At 38.5% G+C, this 15,659-nt stretch overlaps 1 protein-coding gene across 3 annotated transcripts in view; it reads right to left on the bottom strand.

Moving 5' to 3' along the window:
• The window catches only part of Hel89B (histone acetyltransferase 1), a 570,925-nt gene that overhangs the window by 399,486 nt on the left and 155,780 nt on the right, over positions 1-15,659 (bottom strand). The window lies entirely within an intron of this gene.

The following is a 15,659-nucleotide window of genomic DNA, read 5'->3' as shown; positions in this document are numbered from 1 at the left end:
TAAAAATCGGTCATCACGTTTTGTTTCTTAGACGATAGTTCATTTTTTCTAATTTTGAATCGTACCTTTCTCAAGGAAACAATATCTGAAAATGAAAATTCATCTCTATTTTCTATGTATGAGATAACTGTGCCTATAGACACTAGCTTGGCTGTCAGAAACTTTCGGAGTTTCCGTTGCATCACTCCCACACTCAATATCATCTGAATCTCCATCTTCCTCACCAACCGTCAAATTCCATACAATATCCTCCTCACTTTTATGTCTGAAACCATAATCGTCCTTATCGACGACTAACCACTCAATAATGTCACTTTCTTCTGCATCTTGGCATTTATCCAGGTTTTTCAATAATGATGTCATCGTAGCAAGACTACGTTGCCCGTTCGAAATATCATCATCACTGAAGAACAGATTTCCATGATCGTGCGAGCGTAGTAGCAGTAATTTTGTCCCATGACTTATTGACTGCATGAAGAGCATCCAACATACTGAAGTCCTTCCAAAATGTTGGAATATCGATGCCTTCCTCAACCAATTGCTGTAACAGAGATGACCTGTAGTTCTTTAAAGCAGCAATAACGCCTTGGTCCATAGGTTGGAGAATAGAAGTTACATTAGGGGAAAGGTATTTCATGTAAATATCACCTTCTTTAAGTTCACTTTCGTGTGGATGAGAAGGCGCATTGTCAATCAAGAGCACTGCTTTGATTGGCAGTGACTGGCTAATTAGGTAGGCCGTCACTTGTTTCACAAAATAATTGTGAAACCAGTCCTTAATATCTGTGTCCATCCATGCTGCCTTTTGATGGTAGTACTGCAAAGGTACATTCTCTCGTTTAAAACAACGGGGTTTTCTGGATTTCCCTATCGCTAATAATATTAATTTATGATCACCACTTGCGTTAGCACATGCCATGATGGTTATTATTCCTTGGATGTTTTGCGGCCTGGGGCTTGCTGTTCTTGTTGCATCACTAATGTTCAGGATGTTAAACATTTCCAACACAACCCTGTTTCATCTGCATTGTAAATTTGTCTATGGTCAAGCTGTTCTTTTTCAATGAATGATTGAAATTCCTGTGCGAACTTTTCAGCAGCACCCGTGTCTGCGCCGAGATGCTCTCTGTGAATAGCGATTTCTTGTTTTCCGTAGCGTTTCTTAAACCGCGGAACCCAGCCAGAAGATGCTTTACAATCGCCTTCTAAGCCAAGAGCATCGTGAAAATGTTTTGCTTGCTCAGTACACATTGGGCCGGACACAGGAATACCTTTCGCTCGTTTTTGATTAAACCCACCGTATCACGGATTAGTCTAGATTTGCATAGTCCGATGTTCTCACCGATTTCCGGGACGACGAACGATCACAATTAGCAGAAAATTTGATGAGGGTTTCCTTTTGCTTCTTCACGTCTCTCACTGTTGTTTCACTCACACCAAACTTACAGGCTAACTTTGATGACGCCTCACCTTTCTCCAGTCTTTCTAAAATTTCAGTTTTTCACTGACGGTTAACCTTTTATATTTCATTTTTCGACCACTCATATTGAAAACTCTTACTACCGACTTATTCAAAACTTCGAAAAGACTTCTGCACTCCATTCACACTTCTCAAGTACAGCAGCCTATAATGCACTTGTTGCCGGCGCACCTACCCTTCACTTGGCTTACAGTTCAGCGACCTTGAGCTGTGGGGAAAGGGAGGGTAAATTCTGAGTGCATTCCTCTTTCATTGTCTCTGATTCCAAGATTACGGTAATGTGTGCTGTGCCACGCGCAGCAACATGCTCGAATGTTTCCAAGTTTGCAGCATTCTGGCAGCAGTGTGCATATAGGCCTACTGCTACATCGTAGAGAAACAAAATCCAGACTCCTCAAATATCAATGATTTAGTCTCACGCAATGCATTAAAATTCTTTTAAATTAGGCAGAGATAATTTTACTCAGCGTGATGATTCGTGGGTGTAAGAATTAATACTTCTCCGAGAATCGCGAATTACAAAGTTTATACAAGGAGTAAATTTAATACCACCTATTCAATACAAATTTATTCCACTATAGTGTGGTTAAATACGCATGGAAATTATCAGAAATTTGAAGTACATGTTTTGCCCACTATTTATTGGGCATCATCAGCTTCAATCAATCTTAAAACACATATGGTCTAAGGAGTCATAATAACTTACGTAAAAAATATTGATGAATAATTACAAGTGTTAATACTGTGGATGCAAAATGTTTACAGTAAAACAATTGGTATTAAAACAGAACTTATACAAAAATCATTTTGAAAAAATGATGTGTTCATCTAAAAGTAATAGTCATATATTGTTTTTTAAAAAGTAGTCCATGTCTGACACTGAAATGGATCTTCTTGATGAGAAGCTTAAGCAATATATATTATATTATGAAAACAGAATATCAAAAATAAGGCATCAACAGGATAAGAACAAGACGGTTAAAAGATGCAGTAAAAGTTCATATTTGAGGCCAATATTTAAAATAAGGATGGAAAGAAGTAGTTGAATTGAAGGCAGTGTAGTTTACGACGTCTTGGAAAGTTGGTTTAAAATAGTGGTATGTCGTTTTAAGCAAGCCTCGGACCTATGGGAGTAATGGAGTCCCACTCCCATTTGACAGGCGAGGGACTCCTTGGAAACAACTTGGCGAACGAAATGGAATTCGATGGGGAGCTATCAACATTAATGGGGCGTATGGAACAAAGAAAGTAGAACTGGCTGAGTCAGCAAAGAAGATGCATCTGGATGTGCTAGGAGTAAGTGATATTTGGGTAAGGGAAGATAACGAGGAAGAGATAGGAGATTATAAAGTGTACTTGATGGGTGTTAGAAAGGGAAGGGCAGAGTCTGGGGTAGGGCTCTTTGCACATAAATGAGCGAATCATGTGGGTAGATTTGTCAGTTGGAGGAATTAGGACTAGAATTGTCTCCGTGTATTCACCATGTGAGGGTGCAGATGAGGATGAAGTTGACAAGTTTTATGATAATTGAAATTAAGAGGGTTCCTCCTATTCAACACGAAGATATTTATTACTGTGAATGATTCACATATCGTTCACATGAGGTACTAGTTTCGGCACCAAATCCAAACTATGTTCCATCATCAGCCAACAAGTCAAATCGGACAAACACAATATAACCTTAAAACAACTTTAAATACACTATAACACCTGCATGGATGAATATGAAATATAACTTCAAAACAACTTTAAAACACACTATAACACTTGCACAGATGAATATGAAATAAAATATGGTACATGATGATGTTGCATTTCAGTTTACAATCCGTTAAAATGACGATGACTCCGTTGTTGTATACCCATGGCGGTTTGTCCAGCTTGTATATGCCTTTAGTTTTTGTAAACAGTTAAATTATGCTGCGGAGTTTAATGTCATATGAAGTTGACACTGTGTGTTCTGTAGTTTGGTTCCGAAAAATAAACATGGAACTTGGTTAAATCCTTTTTTTTTTTTTTTTTCTATTTGCTTTACGTCGCACCGACACATATTTCTTATGGCAATGATGGGATAGGAAAGGCCTAGTAATTGAAAGGAAGCGGCCGTGGCCTTAATTAAGGTACAGCCTCAGCATTTGCCTGGTGTGAAAATGAGAAACCACGGAAAAGCATCTTCAGGGCTGCCGACAGTGGGGCTCGAACCCACTATCTCCCGATTACTGGATACTGCCCGCACTTAAGTGACTGCAGCTATCGAGCTCAGTTTGGTTAAATGCAAAGAATTAATTCCCACTTCAATATGGGTTTTGGAACCTGGAGAAGAAATTATAAGTCGAATTAGGCAAACAATCGGAAGTAAAGAGTAAAAAGAAAAGTCTAGAAAAACCGAGAGAATACTAGAAACGAACTCACCTTGAGCAGCCCGAGTATACAACAACGGAGTCATCGTCATTTTAACGGATTTTAAACTGGAATGCAACATCATCATGTACCATATTTTATTTCACATTCATCTGTGCAAGTGTTATAGTGTGTTTTAAAGTTGTTTTAAAGTTATATTTCGTATTCATCCATGCAGGTGTTATAGTGTAATTAAAGTTGTTTTAAGATTATATTGTGTTTGCCCGATCTGACTTGTTGGCTGATGATGGCACATAGTTTGGTGCCGAAACTAGTACCTCATGTGAACGATATGTGAATCATTCACGGTAATAAATATCTTTGTATTGAATAGGAGGAACCCTCTTACTTTCAATTATTCTAATACCACTTCAATACAGATCATGAAATTTCTAAATATTAATAAGTTTTATGAAGCATTGAGTGACAGCGTGATCAGGGTCAACAGCAAGGATAGAATAGTGCTAATGGTCCATTTCAATGCGAGAGCTGTGAATAGAACTGAAGGATACGAAAGGGTGATTGATAAATGTGGGGAAATTATGGAAGCTAATGGGAATGGGAAGCGATTGCTGGACTTCTGTGCTAGTACGGGTTTAGCTGTTACGAATACATTCTCCAAGCATAAGGCTATTCACCGCTACACATGGGAGGCTAGGGGTACCAAATCCATAATAGACTATATCTTAACCAACTTCGAATTCAGGAAATCTATTACATAAAATCAGTTTCAAGGTCCGTATCGCACTTCAATAGATTCACAATTAAGTATTTATTATTTTCCACCTATTCGATACAATGACTGCTTAAGGCAATTGAATGGTTAAAAGTTGTACATGTTTCGTATTTTACCAACATCTTCAGACACATAACACTGTTTAGATGAAAAATATATAAAAATTGACAAAGTAATGCTTAAGAGGAAGTGTCCTTAAAATTAACATAAGATTGACAACATTAAAACAAACAAAAACTCAAGAGAAATATATAAATTATTACTACAATTGAAAGCAGTTGTCAAGGAAACACTTGTACAATATTCCATAGAGAATATGTCCTAAAATGAATATTCTTTTCTTAATAATTCATGAAAAAAGGTCAAATTATAAATTATAAATGGTACAGTTTATAAGTAATTGTTGAAATGAAGAAAACCAGATATCACAATGTGGTTCTGATTATTAATGCAGATGAAAATATAACTAATTCCTAGTAGTCAATTCTTATTAAGCCTGCTTTCCTTTGGAACAGTAACTCCTGTCATTCTTTCACAGTCTTGTGTCTGGTGTAATACTGATGATGCGTTTTTCCTTGCTCTTGCACCTGAGGAAGCTATGGGTGGCAGCAAGGAGGTTCTTGACACACCTATATCTCCCGGTCCTCCACCTCCTCAGGTGCAAGAGCAAGGAAAAACACATCATCAATATTACACCAGACACAAGACTGTGAAAGAATGACAGGAGTTACTGTTCCAAAGGAAAGCAGGCTTAATAAGAATTGACTACTAGGAATTAGTTATATTTTCATCTGCATTAATAATCAGAACCACATTGTGATATCTGGTTTTCTTCATTTCAACAATTACTTATAAACTGTACCATTTATAATTTATAATTTGACCTTTTTTCATGAATTATTAAGAAAAGAATATTCATTTTAGAACATATTCTCTATGGAATATTGTACAAGTGTTTCCTTGACAACTGCTTTCAATTGTAGTAATAATTTATATATTTTCTCTTAAGTTTTTGTTTGTTTTAATGTTGTCAATCTTATGTTAATTTTAAGGACACTTCCTCTTAAGCATTACTTTGTCAATTTTTATATATTTTTCATCTAAACAGTGTTATGTAGCTGAAGATGTTGATAAAATACGAAACATGTACCACTTTTAACCATTAAATTGCCTTAAGCAATCATTGTATCGAATAGGTGGAAAATAATAAATACTTAATTGTGAATTCAGGAAATCTGTTAGGAATGTACAAGTTTCCTGGGGATTTTTTGATGATACAGACCACTATCTGATCTGTAGAGAACTATCTCTAGGCCTAGGGTAGAGAAAGTGAAATCTGTCTGCAAACGAATAAGAGTAGATAATCTCCAGGATGAGGAAATTAGACAGAAGTACATGGATATGATTAGTGAGAAGTTTCGAACAGTAGACAGTAAGCAGGTTCAGGATTTAGAAAGTGAATGCGTGGCATACAGGGACGCTGTAGTAGAAACAGCAAGGGAATGCCTAGGAACAACTGTGTGTAAAGATGGGAAAAGGCGAACATCTAGGTGGAATGATGAAGTGAGAGCAGCTTGAAAACGTAAAAAGAAGGCTTATCAGAAATTGCTTCAAACATGGGCCGAGGCTGACAGGGATTTGTACACAGATGAAAGAAACGGAGCGAAACAAATAGTTGTTGAATCCAAAAAGAGGTCGTGGGAAGATTTTGGTAATAACCTGGAAAGGCTAGGTCAAGCAGCAGGAAAACCTTTCTGGACAGTAATAAAGAATCTTAGGAGGGGAGGGGAAAAAGGAAATGAACAGTGTTTTGAGTACTTCAGGTAAACTCATAATAGATCCCACGGAATCCCTGGAGAGGTGGAGGGAATATTATGAACATCTTCTCAATGTAAAAGTAAATCATCCTGGTGGTGTTACGAACAGCCAAGCTCATGGGGAGGAGGAAAATTATGTTGGTGAAATTACGCTTGAGGAAATGGAAAGGATGGTAAATAAACTCCATTGTCATAAAGCAGCAGGAACAGATGAAATTAGACCCGAAATGGTGAAGTATAGTGGGAAGGCAGGGATGAAATGGCTTCAAAGAGTAGTAAAATTAGCAAGGAGTGTCGGTAAGGTACCTTCAGATTGGACAAAACCAGTAACCGCACCTATCTATAAGCAAGGGAACAGGAAGGATTGCAACAACTATCGAGGTAACTCATTGATTAGTATACCAGGCAAAGTATTCACTGGCATCTTGGAAGGGAGGGTGCGATCAGTCGTTGAGAGGAAGTTGGATGAAAACAAGTGTGGTTTCAGACCACAGAGAGGCTGTCAGGATCAGATTTTCAGTATGCACCAGGTAACTGAAAAATGCTATGAGAGGAATAGGCAATTGTGTTTATGTTTCATAGATCTAGAGAAAGTATATGACAAGGTACCGAGGGAAAAGATGTTCACTATAATGGGGGACTATGGAATTAAAGGTAGATTATTAACATCAATCAAAGGCATTTATGTTGACAATTGGGCTTCAGCGAGAATTGATGGTAGAATGAGTTCTTGGTTCAGGGTACTTACAGGGGTTAGACAAGGCTGTAATATTTCACCTTTGCTGTTCATAATTTACATGGATCATCTGCTGGAAGGTATAAAATGGCAGCGAGGGATTCAATTATGTGGAAATGTAGTAAGCAGTCTGGCCTATGCTGATGACTTGGTCTTAATGGCAGATTGTGCCGAAAGCGTGCAGTCTAATATCTTGGAACTTGAAAATAGGTGCAATGAGTATGGTATGAAAATTAGCCTCTCGAAGACTAAACTGATGTCAGTAGGTAAGAAATTCAACAGAATTGAATGTCAGATTGGTGATACAAAGCTAGAACAGGTCGATCAAGTATTTAGGTTGTGTGTTCTCCCAGGATGGTAATATAGTAAGTGAGATTGAATCAAGGTGTCGTAAAGCTAATGCAGTGAGCTCGCAGTTGCAATCAACAGTATTCTGTAAGAAGGAAGTCAGCTCCCAGACGAAACTATCTTTACATCGGTCTGTTTTCACACCAACTTTGCTTTACGGGAGTGAAAGCTGGGTGGACTCAGGATATCTTATACATAAGTTAGAAGTAACAGACATGAAAGTAGCAAGAATGATTGCTGGGACAAACAGGTGGGAACAATGGCAGGAGGGTACTCGGAATGAGGAGATAAGGCTAATTTAGGAATGAACTCGATGGATGAAGCTGTACGCATAAACCGGCTTCGGTGGTGGGGTCATGTGAGGCGAATGGAGGAGGATAGGTTACCTAGCAGAATAATGGACTCTGTTATGGAGGGTAAGAAGGTAGGGGTAGACCATGACAACGATGGGTAGACTCGGTTTCTAACGATTTAAAGATAAGAGGTATAGAACTAAATGAGGCCATAACACTAGTTGCAAATCGAGGATTGTGGCGACGTTTAGTAAATTCACAGAGGCTTGCAGACTGAACGCTGAAAGGCATAACAGTCTATAATGATAATGTAGGCCTATGTATGTATCTTTTGTGAAAGATCATTCTTCAAACCATACTCCTGTGAAATAATAGCAATTACCTCCTGCTTGTTGTTTAAAGGGGCCTAACATCTAGGTCATCGGCCTCTAATGTTACGAAATGAGACAAAATGAAATGATAAATTAAAAGCCCAAAAATATCCAATGACCACAATTCAAAACATGAGATGGATGGGATGGGATGGGATGGGATGGGATGGGATGGGATGGGATGGGATGGGATGGGATGGGATGGGATGGATATGAATTTAAAACAATCAGTGGAACTGACCCACAGTACCTCACATGCACAGAAGCTGGCGTAGAACAATAGTATCACCGACCAAGGGAATGCGTCTATAGCACAATACTGAATCAATAATACTTGTAGTCAAAAGGGGTCCAAAATCCAAGTCAGCGGCCCCTCACAAGGTACTTATCGCTAGGAAAGTAGAACCATGGTGTTTGTCACGTTGCGGTAATAATCAAGAGTAGCGTAGACTTGCGGTATTCCAAGCATTATGGTAATACTCACAGATAATGAAATTTGCACATGTAATACAGACTTACGCTGTTTAGCACATTGCGGCGCCATTTACAGGCAACGCAAACCTATGGTGTTAATCACATAAGGGTACTAACCACAGGGACTCGTACGATCCCGTGGTGTTACTCATATAGTGGGTACTAATCATAGGCAAGCCAGAATCATGGGTTCCCTCATCCCATGGTGTCGTTCATATAGTGCTACTAATCACAGGTATTGTAAAAGCCATCGTGCTCTCGTTTGCTACTAATCACAAACCTATTTGGTACCCAACATACTGGTACTACGCGCAAGTAAATGAGACCCGTGGTGTTCTCCGCGTGGTGGTACTAATCACAAGTAGTTTCATGGTTCTAATACAGTCATTCCTTGGTCGCCCCTTTTAGTCGCTTCTTACAACAGGCAGGGGATACCGAGGGTGAATTCTTAGTCTGCATCCCCTACCCACAGGGGATTGTGTGTTTGGTCCGTGAGAGGTATTTTATTTCTCTCAAGTCCGCCGGCAAGCCGGTCAGGACCCCCTACCCGCCACCTGGGACGCGCCACGTGGGAGTATCCCCTCTCCCCCTGCTACGCCAGCGTAGTAGGTTCATGGAGCAATTACCTCAACAATTGTAATAATCTTGGGCCAAGTAACTTAAGATTTTGTGTCAGATCTAATGATGAACACACAAGAAAATTAAGATCTTTGAACTGCTGGTATAGCAAGGATACGTAATACACTTGCACAGATCTTCATATCACCCTATTTACATGCAGGTAGGTCAAAGCAAATAAAATAGCACAGACATTGTAGACGTATGGACCCCACAATCAAGTGAAGAATAATGCCAAGAAACAAGAAAGAACAATAACAAGTGATATTATAATTATGTTTATTTCTGTAAGGTCTCAAAAAACAATCAGTAGTGTAACTGTTTATCTTCATCCCTGTAATTTCTGTTTTTACACAGTCTTTATCATAACTTTCAGGTCCTGCCATTTCTTCTATGCTTACAATGCATAGTACAGTTATATTTACAAGTACTTAACCCTGAAGTGGTCACACTCAATTTAATTCGATAGGTCATGTGGTGCCTGAAAGGCTCCATTACATTTCTGAAGGAATTATGCTATCCCAAGTTTTGAATATGGATTTACAATAATTTCAGAAATTTTGAAAGGATGAATATAAATGACTGAATCTAACTTAATGAAATAAAAGCAACTAATAGTGGACATTAGATAACAGTAGGGACCTAAAATGTATCACTGACATAACCAAGCGGCACAGTTTTTCACCAGTCTTTTAGGCAGCCCAAATGTCCTTGTTATCTGTGTGGTTATCTTTCCTTGCAGCACAGAAGTATAGTATGCCAATTAAGGTCTTCATTTCAGACATGTTTGTAGGTCGGGCGTCCCTTTCTCTGCAAGTGCAATAACAGGGATAACTTGAAAATCACGTTCTCTCACCCATGGGTAACTAATGCAGATATCGAGCTTGAATTATTATGGTTATTATTATTATTATTATTATTATTATTATTATTATTATTATTATTATTATTATTATTATTATTATTATTATTATTATTATTATTATTATATGTATAGCCGTGAAGTGTTACATCCATTCAGTATTAGTATTATTATTACATCATGTGTACAAACGATATGATCACATTGCTTTTGAGGTTATGTCATGAAGCAGGCACTGTACATAGACATTTACATCAGTTCCGTTAATGCAAATACCTGTAAATTAATATTATAATTTATTCTTACCTGTATATATAAATTGTAATCCATAATTGTGAAAGACACTGTAACTTCCAGAATGGTATAGGTGACGAGAACGACTGAGAATATTCCATCCATTGTAAACTGTGTATTACGCACTCTAGAATTTTCATGAAGATATATTTCGTAATGTAACTTTCTAGAAGCTTAGCCAGTGACCTATATAAAGAGACTATCTTGATGGTGAAGTTAGTTACTGAGATTTGCTGTTAAGTTAGTTGTTGTTTGGAAGTTATTGGTTGACAAGTTATGGTGTAGCAAGGTTATACTTGTGGCCACATGGACTACATGCTTTTAAGCATTCAACTGTTTTACTTGTGTTTCAATGTTGTCATCTCGATGTGCAGCGATTGGCAGTTATCTTTAAATGGTGGTTGTGATGTGAATGTTTTGTTTTTGACAACAGTGATTAAGGATATGTGTGTGTTTTGTAAATACGTGTAAATAAAATAATTTACCAACTGACAGCATCTCATGGGCGTCTTTGTGGACATGTTAAGTTCGTTTGAACCTCTTCAATTTACCCGTTCATGCACTGCGCTATAGTAAACAGCATTGTATCATCAAAGAATAGTTCCCACCATTCTTCAGGAATTTCAGCAAGCTTGGCAACATGTTTCACATCAGATTAATGCGTGACGATATTTGGTCACCGTGTTTGAACATATCTGGGAGGATTAGCTTTATGTCACTTAGAAACTCCATTTTTCCCTAGGAAATCATCACTGCCATTTTCTCCTGCTTCTTCACTACTGTCTGAGTCTTCTTTAGTGTCTATACTTCTGCTTCTGGTTTCTAGAACATCTTCCTGCTCATCACTATACAACTCACCATGTTCATTAACATCACCTTCCTCAAGCAAACTCAGCACAATCCTTCTGTCATCAAGGCAATCAAGGTTATATCTTCTCTCCTTTCCATTCAATTTTATTCCTTAAAATATGAAAAATGTATGTTTTGGAAAGAAACCATATAATGTGAGACATTATGAAGAAAATATTGCTGTAATAATAGTGAGCCTGTCTGGCCAGGTTATCCTGCTATGGTATGGAGTAGACCGTACAGCCAGCGACTCACCGCCAAGTGTTGGGCGGCGGGAAATAACCTGACACCCTAAAGGAGCCAACGGCTTATGGCGGAGGAGCTCCCTTCGGAGGGTGATGGTCCCTTAGTGGAGGAAATGCCACTAGAATCCATCAGGTAGCGTCTGTACTTCATGTTAGGAGCGGCTGAGTCTACACCAGTGAAGGCAAGGGGTAACCACACTGGTATAAATTCCCAGGAAATCAATATGGTGAGGAATCAGAAAGAAACGGCCCCTAGTCCCGGGCAGCCCTTAAATGGGCGAGGGGTGCTAAGAATCTCCCGGCTCAAATTAGTGAATTCTGCAATAAGAATGGGGACTTGGAACATCAGAAGTCTCTATGCAGCTGGCAAGCTTGACAATCTTATCAAGGAAATGGTTAGATTAAGAACACCATTAATGGGAATTAGTGAAGTTCGCTGGCCGGGTGCAGGTAAAATCGTGATGATGGTACATTCTATTACTCTGGTAGCGAAGATAATGATAAAGATCATAGAAATGGAGTCGGAATCTTTATAAATTCTGAACTTACGAAGTATGTCAGCAACTTTGTACCAGTCTCTGATCGAATCATGTTATTACAGATTTCATGCTCACCTTTTAACGTAAACATCTTGCAGATATATGCACCAACAGCGGACCAAAAGTACGATGATGAAGTAGAAACATTCTATGAACAACTTGGAACTGTTCTTAAAGACTTGGAGAAGGATGAAATAACTGTCATAATGGGTGATTTCAACGCAAAAATTGGTCAAGGGCATCGTTCCGACTTGGTAGGCGAATTTGGGCTTGGTAAATGCAATGACCGGGGAGAAAAGCTGTATGAATTTTGTGTAGAACATCAAATGGTTCTCACCAATACATGGTTCAAACTTCCAAAACGTCGTTTATACACATGGAAAGCTCCTAAAGATGATTCTCAGAATCCTGACTCAACAAGGAACCAAATTGATTACATTCTGATAAATAAGCGTTTCAGAAATTCCATCAAAAGAGTCGCAGCATATCCAGGTGCAGATCTTTCCTCGGATCATAATCCATCGATAGCTAACGTAAGAGTTCGTCCGAAAATCATGAAGAATAAGCCTAGAAGAAAGGTACTAAATACACCTAATCTGCAAAATTGTGAAGCTCGGCAGAAAATTGCTCAGGATTTGAACAGGCATTTAAAAGAAATCAATACCAATAACTGTGAAACAGCAAATGATTTATGGAATCAGTTTAAAAGTCGGGTAAAGATACTTCTTCAAAACAAAGATCAAAAGATACATCCAATGAAGAAAAAGAAATGGATGACAGATGATATTCCTGAACTAATGGAACAACGAAGATTAGTAAAAAATGGTGCAGAGGAATACAAAAAATTACAACGCCACATAAGGAAAGAAATACGTGCTGCGAAAGAGAACTGGATGAAAGAACAATGTGTGGAAATGGAAATCTTTCAGTCTAAACATGATCTGTTCAATATACATCGAAAATTAAAGGAAATAGCTGGCATGTACAGAAAACGTAACCTTTCTGTACTGGTTGATGCTACAAACAGGCCTATTATTAATGAAGAAGAAGTTTTAAATACTTGGGAAAATTATCTGATAGAACTTTTCTGTGATCAGAGAAGTGAGGAAACTAACCAACGAGCTAATTGTGAAGGCCCTGACATTCTTAAATCAGAAGTGCTATATGCTGTGAAAGTTTCAAAAAGCAAGAAATCACCAGGTCCAGATAACATCCCTGTAGAACTTCTTAAAATGATTGACGAAGACAATATCCAATTCTTGGTAAAGTTGTTCAATACTATATATAATACTGGAGACATTCCATCTGACTGGCTGTTATCTACATTTATCACATTGCCAAAGAAGCAAAAGGCATGTAAGTGTAATGATTATAGGCTAATAAGCCTCATGAGCCACACACTTAAAGTATTCCTTCGTGTAATACATAACAGAATCAAGACTAAGTGTGAACAAGACCTCGACGAAACACAGTTTGGGTTCAGAAATTCGTTTGGTACAAGGGAAGCATTGTTTGCGCTAAATATCCTAATTCAGAACAGTCTAGATCAACAGCAAGAAGTGTTTGCTTGTTTCATTGATTTTGAAAAGGCATTTGACAGAGTACAACATCCAAAACTTGTAGAACTCCTAAAGGATATAGGAGTTGACAGCAAAGATATCCGCATTATTGAAAACCTTTACTGGAGACAAAAGGCCGTTGTCCGAATCGGAAATCAAACTACAAACAAGATAGCCATCCAAAGAGGAGTTAGACAAGGTTGTGTTTTGTCTCCATTGTTATTCAACCTTTACTCGGATAAAATTTTCAAAACAGCTTTAGAAAATCAACAATATGGAATAAAAGTAAATGGCGGCATAATTAACAACATAAGATATGCGGATGATACAGTCATCCTGTGTGAGAATTTTGAAGGTCTCCAACTCCTGCTCAATAATATCAGTGCAGTAAGTGAGGATATGGGACTAAAAATAAATGTAAACAAGACCAAGTTCAAGATCTTCAGCCGACATGCCAATGCTGAGGCAATCTTACAATTAAACAACCGACAGATTGAGAGAGTAACCACTTTTAAATATCTGGGTGCCATTGTTACTGAACAACTTGATCCCGAGAAAGAAGTGAAACAGAGGATAGCAATAGCACGAAAAATATTTACAAAAATGAAATCTTTCTTTTGCAATGACTACTTAAATTTAAAACTTAGACAGAGGATGGTCAAGTGCTATATATGGTCAGCCTTGCTATATGGTGTGGAAACATGGACTCTCAAGAATATATCAGTGAAACGCTTGGAAGCCTTTGAAATGTGGATCCACCGTAGGATGCTCAGGATTTCGTGGGTTGCACGACTAACGAACCAAAAAGTACTCAGAAGGGCAAGAGCAAGTCGGGAACTCGTTCAAACAATAAAACTCCGGAAGATCTCTTACCTTGGCCACATCCTTAGAAATGACCGTTACCTCATCTTACAGCGGATTGTACAAAACAAAATAAAGGGTCGAAGAGGTGTCGGGAGGAGGCGAACATCATGGCTTGGAAACATCAAAGAATGGACTGGAATTCACAGTGTTGAAAGACTTTTCCACCTAGCAAGAGATCGTACTGCATTCGCCACAGTGATCGCCAACGTCAGGGGGACCTGATACGGTACTATGAAGAAGAAGAATAATAATAGTGAAGATAATACTTCAAAATGAGAACTTACTCTTTAGCGGTGAAGTTCGTGTGGCATCTAGCAGAAGCTGTTAGTACTTGTGTAACAATGAGTTAGACTAACAACGGAGTGTTGATGCGTTATTATGTTGGTTGTGTCCAGCTCCATGGCTAAATGGTTAGCGTACTGGCCTTTGATCATAGGGGTCACAGATTTGATTCCTGGCAAGGTCGGGAATTTTAACCATAATAGGTTAATTCCGCAGGAGGGGGGGGGGGGAGGGTATGTGTCGTCTTCATCATCATTTCATCCTCGTCACAATGCGGTCGCCTACGGGAGACAAATCGAAAGACTTGCATCTGGCAAGCCGAATGTGTCTATGGACACTCCCATCACTAAAAGCCATACGCCATTTCATTTCATTTTATGTTGGTTGTGAATAGTTATGTGAAAGGCAGATGGCATTTCCGGTCAGTGGTTTTGGTAATTTCCTAGCAATCACAGAAATAAACTAAGGTGGTGTCTCTCAGATGCAGCATGACCATTCCAGGATTATCAAAAAACACTTCCTGTCATATTTACCATTTCAACTATAGGAAGGCAGTTTTTGTTCAACTGATTATCCTTAGCTACCTATTGTTTGTGCAGCATATTACTTCAAATAAAGAATTGATCAAAACCAACACTCTCTTGGAGACCATGCGGTAGTGTCTAGATATTGTATGATACAATAATATGACTTTTATACATGATTGTTTCATCAGGATTCTGACCTACCCATGTGCAATATGCCACACTGTACAGAGAGCACAGCCAGTTTCAGACTACCTGGCATAATCTTTAAATTGAGAATTCTGATAGCTTCACTACAAGGACAGTATTTCACTTATTCAACAACTATAGGCAGACTGGGGCAGGGGGATTTTAAAAGTTGATGAGGG

This window comes from Anabrus simplex, chromosome 6, assembly GCF_040414725.1.
Source record: "Anabrus simplex isolate iqAnaSimp1 chromosome 6, ASM4041472v1, whole genome shotgun sequence".
NCBI lineage: Eukaryota > Metazoa > Arthropoda > Insecta > Orthoptera > Tettigoniidae > Anabrus > Anabrus simplex.
Note: the sequence above shows the minus strand (reverse complement) of the source record. Positions and strands in the feature narration are given on the sequence as shown.